The sequence below is a fragment of the Pyrus communis genome, chromosome 3, assembly GCF_041283825.1.
Source record: "Pyrus communis isolate YQ-2024b chromosome 3, ASM4128382v1, whole genome shotgun sequence".
Taxonomy (NCBI): Eukaryota; Viridiplantae; Streptophyta; class Magnoliopsida; order Rosales; family Rosaceae; genus Pyrus; species Pyrus communis.
In genome coordinates this window covers 22,425,772-22,432,417 of record NC_142567.1, presented here as the reverse complement: position 1 = coordinate 22,432,417, position 6,646 = coordinate 22,425,772, and the positions used below count along the sequence as shown (strand labels likewise).

Sequence of the window (6,646 nt, the reverse complement as noted above, 5' to 3'; positions counted from 1 at the left end):
GTCTATGCTTTTGCTAAAAAGTTTTCAATCAAAGACTTGGGGACCCTTCACTACTTTCTTGGCATTAAGGTTTGCCCACTAATGGTGGGTTATTTCTCTCCCAACACAAGTATATAAGGAAGCTTCTTATTAAAGTCAACATGGAAAGTGTTAAGAAAGTCATCACACTGTTGTCTACTTCTGATTCCTTGGTCCTTTATGATGGTTCTCCTCCCACCAAAGCCACCATGTTTCGTCGACTTGTTGGTGGTTTCTAGTACCTCAGTCTTACTCGTCCCAACATCTCATTTGCGGTTAACAAGCTCTTATAATTTATGCATCAACCGTCATCTCTTCATTGGTAAGCTCTCAAATGTCTACTTCGCTATTTGAAAGGTACCCTCTATCGTGGCCTATTTCTTCGATGGTCCATCTCTTCCACTTTAAATGCCTTCTCCGATGAGGATTGGCCTGGCAATCATGATGACCGCACCTCCACCACAACATATGTTATCTACTTTGGTGGAAATCTAATATCTTAGGGTTCCTAAAAACAACGTTTCGTTGCTTGCTCTTCCACTGAAGTGGAGTACTGCGCCATTACTCGCACCACCCTTGAACTCGCATGGATTCAATCATTGCTCCATGAACTTGGTGTTTCTCTTTCCACCAAGCCTACAATCTCTTGTGACAACATTGGTGCAACCTTCTATTGTGCTAATCCAGTACTCCACTCTCGAATAAAACACATTGATATCGACTTTCAGTTTGTCCGTAATCGTGTCACTCGTGGCCTTCTTCAAGTATCCCATGTCTCCACCACTAATCAATTTGCAGACGCCTTGACTAAACCATTGGCTCATCCTCGGTTTTAATTTGTTCGGTCCAAGATCGGTGTAACCGATGGCTCCACCACCTTGTAGGGGAGTAAAAAGGAAGTCTCATCATCTCCATTTATCACTTCCGCACCAGCCATGACGACACCATCTCTTCTAGATATCAAGCATCCCAGCTAGGCAAATCAACCATTGACTTTTACATAATCTCTAATTGTTAATTTGTATATATAACTGCTGCTAATTACAAGTTTTCATTTATACTTTCCGTGTAAAGTCACTAGTATATCATCTTGTATTATTCCTTGTAAACATATCAATGAAAGCTATTCACCAAAATTTTGTTATGTTCCTTTCAAGTGCAAATATAAGGATAGTATAATGGTACAAGTAAGGATGTCGAACCACAAGGACTGGTTAGACCTCTGCAAATTACTAGCTTTACGTGAACCCTAACTAAACAATGAAAATGCAAATTGAATTTAGATTTTTCAATTGAAAACTAAAATAACATTAAAATGCAAGAAAGATAAAGATAAATGATAGGTTGATTCAGAAATAATAGGAATGGAACTAGGGCTACCGATTTCACCATTACAGGCCAATTCCATGAAAATTAAGTCAAAACGCATTCAACTCTCCAATCTGCAATTAGGGTTCATTTTAATCATTTATGATCATCCATTTGATGTGTGGTTGTGATCAAATACTTTTAATCTGCAACCTAGTTGTGAGGTTCAACTTAGATTACCAAATAAGAATCCATTAAGAACAAGAAAACTTCAAAGAACCAAAGAAATCACATGGCAGGATGTATGCATAATAATTTCTTCATTCATTCACATGTCCACCATGATTAAGCATGATGTGTACTATAACCTTGATCAAATAATCTATAAGAAATGCTAATGGTGATCAAACATTATGATAAACAAACAAATAAAAATATAAATAAAAAGTGCAACATGAGTGAAATTAAATTCACAAAAGAAACCCCTTGAAGCAATTTTGATGTGGAAATCCGTCAAGAACAGCGTGGTTGCGTGGTTTCTTTAGTGGTAGCAGATGGTGAAGGGAAATAGGGGTTTTTTCTGGAAGAAAGGCCAAAGAAAGAGAAGAGAGAGAGAGAGAGAGAGCGTTGGGTGTCCCCCAGGGGGGCCTGTGTAAAAGTGATTTGAAACCCTAGTATTTATATGCCAAATAGGGCTGCAGCTGATTGCAAGGTGATCCCAACCATTAAGCCAAGGTTTTGAACATTTTTCCTTATTTGGCTTCTCCAATCAGGCTAGATATTTCAATTCCTTTCCCATTCTGCTCTTGGTCTTCTAACCAGCCATATTTGCATTGGATTCTTTATTTGGGCTTCAAATCAGGCCACTAAACTTCTTTCCATGTTTGAATAAGGGTCAACCCCAAAAATGACATGTTTTCACTTCTTTTGACTTCAAATTGATCCCAAAACATAGGAGTGAAAATTCCAACTCGCCTAATCTAGGCCAAAGTAGAACGACAAAGACGTGAAAAGGAAGAAGGCTTATTTTCAAATTTTACTTTGTTACGCATCTAAGGAAAACCCTAATGCTAGTCAGACATTGCGAATTTGTGGAGAAAACCGCTTTGACACAAAGTAAGCCATAAATTCGAAAATGAACCTGTAAGCGGAAGAGTAGTGCCGTATTGAGTACCAAGCCAAAACCAAGCAATTCACAATTAAAAAAAATAAGTGCTCAATATATTCAGGATTATTGTAACAAAGTTAGCATATTGGAACTAGAGAAATGCCCTGTCGTTGAAGTTGATCTTATCCTCCAAATTAAAATAGAGTAGCAAGGTCGAATGAAAGGACACCATTCAGTTTTGATAACACGTTCGGGACAAGTTTGATGACTTATCTTCGGGATGAGCTTGTGTTTTGTGACGTTTAGATATTGCATTTCTAAGTTGTAACCCCATGTTGAAGCTAGAATTCTGAGAACTGACCTTTTTAATGTTTAACTATCTTTCCTTCTGGTTTGCTATTGAAAAGTCATCTTTATAAATATGGGTTGTAATTTTTAGTGGATATATTTAGTTATCCATTCATCTTTCTAATATGTTGATAATGCGTAGTGTTGTTTTTACTTTCAATCAATGACATAAAGCATCAGAGTTTCATATTAATCTGTTCTTCTTTCGCCATTCTGTGGGTTGTTAGGTACTATAAAAGCATTTTCGACGTCCTCTAGCGGTTCAACCCGCTCTTGTTTGGTATCGGTTCGATTCTCGTTTCTTCTTCAGTTTTTTCCACTTAGCCTTCGGGATTTTTTGTTTTTCCTCTTATCTTCTTTCATGGAAAGTTGATATTTTTATTCTTCGCTTTTGTCTTGATATTGTTTTCCGCGCCATCATTGAACTCACATATCTAGCCAAAAATAACATACAGAAAAAAAAGTGGATACAACAACAACAACAAAAAAACATTTTCTCATTAAGTGGGGTCAGCTATATGAATCCTGGAACGCCATTGCACTCGGTTCTGTGTCATGTCTTCCGTTAGGTCCAAATACTCTAATTCTTTTCTTAGACTATCTTCCAAAGTCTTCCTTTACTCCTTTGGTCATGAACCTCGGTCCCGTAATCGCATCTTCTAACCGAAGCGTCAGTAGGCCTTCGTTTCACATGTCCAAACCACCATAACTAATTTTCTCTCATCTTTCCTTCAATTTCGGCTACTCCTACTTTACCTCGGATATCCTCATTCCTAATCTTATCATTTCTCATGTGCCCACACATCCAACGAAGCATTCTCATCTCCACTACACCCATTTTATGTACGTGTGGATGTTTCACCGCCCAACATTCCATGCCATAAAGCATTGCTAGCCTTATTGCCATCCTATAAAATTTTCTCTTCAGCTTCAGTGGTATACGACGGTCACACAACACGATGGATGCACTCTTCCACTTCATCCATCCAGCTTGTATTCTATAGTTGAGGTCTCCATCCAATTCTCCATTCTTTTGCAAGATAGATCCTAGGTAGCGAAAGCAGTCACTCTTTGGTACTTCCTGGTCTCTAATCCTCATCTCTAACTCATTTGAGCCTCCGTTTGCACTGAACTTGCATAGAAAAAAAGTGGATATGTGGAAAAAATCAATCTCCAACTTTCAATTACTCGTAATGGCAGACAAGAGTCGCGTAATAGCGAATGAGAGTAGTCATCACACATGATTAGCCTAAAGCACATGAATAAGTCGCAAAGAAGTGCTTCGAATCGGGAGGTAGATATAAAGTTAAAAAGAGCGAAAAAATTTATAAATAAAAAAGGTTTGGGGGGAAGGATTAGGATGATGAGGATTGAGCAAAGAAAGGTGATTGGATGCTAAAATCTGAGCATGGCTAGTCTCACAATGGACTTGTTATTCACTAACACGAAAATCAAATGCCAGGAGAAAGAGGAAGAAACTTGCTCTGTCCTTCCCTCTTGCAGCTGTAGTTTTTCTCTATGTCTTAGACTAAGTCACTAGTAAGCATCTTTAACAAGCAAGTAATGAAAGAGATCAAATTTTCGTTATGAAGTACTTTGAACGACCTTTCCTTGCTTGAAATGATTTATGTGGACTTTATAGGGAAGTGTTATTGGCACTTCAAAATTTTTATTTTGCACTCACCACAAGTGTATTTTTCTTTCTAAATATAGAAAGTTAGGAGTGTAGAATGAGAATTTTGGAGTGCTAATAACAATTCCCACTCTATAATGCTAAAAATACCTAGTCTATAAAAGATAAATGCTAAGGAGACTCTCTCAAAGTGAGACTCTCATGGATTCTCTACCACCTCACAATTTAACGTCAATTCTTACACCAAAATTATAAAAATTGTGCAAAAAAATGAGGTGACAGAGAGTCCATGGAGAGTCCCACTTTTGAAAAATTGTTCTTAGCATTTCTCTCTATAAAATACCAAACAATATTCTTATAAAATTTAATCTCATAACGTGGATGTTTTTTGAGGTCTTGATTGCACTGCTAATCTTTCGTTTGGACCCACTACACAATTTAATCTCATAAGGTGAATCGTTTGTTTTCTAGGTCTTCATGCAGATATTGTTTTTGCATAAATTCACCTAATTTAGAAATAGTTTCATTGTTTGATTATTGTTTTAACATTTCATTGTTTATCAACAATAATGAGTTCATTTTGTTCATTTGGTTATATTAGATAACTAAAATGTTTCGATTAAAATGAATTTTAGTAGACATAATCTTTGCAAGACGGCCTAAAACATAACCGGCTCATATAATCAACACATGGTGGAATATGTCAAAACAAATGACTAACTTTATATTAACTTGCTAACAAGTAATTACCAACTCTCAAACAGTATTTGACCAAAGCAAAGAGGCAAAAAAAGGAAGGGCATGTGTTTTTGTGACAAAAAACAAGGCCATAGGTTAAGGCCCAGTACAATGATGCCGCCGCGGCATTGCCGCCCAACTAACTGACTAAACTTTGGTGGAGTCATTGCCGTAAAACCAATGGAATATAAAAAAAATTAGAGATTTCAGATTTGCAGAGCAAATATGAATATGTGGTAATGTGAGGGGAAAAAAAAAAGAAAAATTGAAGATGAGGGGCATTCCGAGAATTGAACTCAGGACCTCTCACACCCTAAGCGAGAATCATACCACTAGACCAAATGCCCTTGATAATTTTTCTGCCAAAATATAAATATTTTAGTAATTCAGTTTTACAGTTACCATTTACCATGTGGGGGCTAATGGCATGTTATTATTTTATTGAACTGGTGAAAATTTATAGTGCGTGAATTATCGAGAGTGAAAAACTAAACATGCAAAGAGTTAGAGTCAACGTGTTAGAATGTTGTAGTTCAACTTCAAGTAACTTTTTTTTTATGGTACATGATAAGTTGTTATCCAACTTACAAGTGGTGAATTATTTTGTTGGTTAGATCTTTTTCTACAACACACTGCATCTCGGTTTGAATCATCTTCTGACTTTTTTATTTTATTATTTTTAATTAATTTGAAAAAGAAGATTCGAACATTATTCAAAGTTAGTTGTTAGAAAACCAACATAAAGATCCAAAAGCATTGATCATACATATATTCATCAACGTACAACATTCGATTGGGGTTGATTGAGTTTAAATATCATCTTGTGTTTATGCATTCAAAATTTCGAACATGCATCTATGGAAAATAACACTAACATTATAGGGAGGTTATCGAACCTCCGATGCATTTTTAATTTAATTAAGTCAATCATCACATGTATTTTCAGTAGTAGCCATAACAAGAATCAAGGAGAATGCCACCGGAGTTGGAGGACATCACTGTGAGTAATCAAATTAGTTCTCAGTACCATTAGGTCTGACTAAACATAAAGGTTATGTTCAAGAATTTGTTGGAATATGATTGTGATAACATGATTTTTACATTATGTGTAATCATATGTGAAGGTACACCATAGCATTGGTGTACTAATATACATATGATTGTAGTGAAATAAGTTAATTAATTAGTAAAGAAAATAACATAATTAATTAATTAATTAATTCTAAAAGGATAAACAATTGTATTTCAACATGAAAAGTTATAACTTCTCCTGAAGAATACAACTCCTCCAGAAAAGTTACTTCCATCTCTATATATTTGTCAAATTCCTTTATGTCAGATTCATTCAATTCAATATTCACTCTCTATTCATATCTTTCATACCATATTGTGATCGATAGTCTAAGCGACATCAGTTTCCGATCCTGTGAAAGAGTGGAGCAAATAGTTTCAAAGGAAAACACATTGATATTAAATATCACTATATACAAGAT

General features: G+C 35.8%; 1 non-coding gene across 1 annotated transcript; it reads right to left on the bottom strand.

Annotated features, from left to right (window-relative positions):
* Positions 1-5,428: 5,428 nt before the first annotated feature.
* On the bottom strand, positions 5,429-5,500 carry TRNAP-AGG (transfer RNA proline (anticodon AGG)). Its single transcript has one exon. It is a non-coding gene; the product is annotated as a tRNA-Pro (tRNA).
* Positions 5,501-6,646: the final 1,146 nt, after the last annotated feature.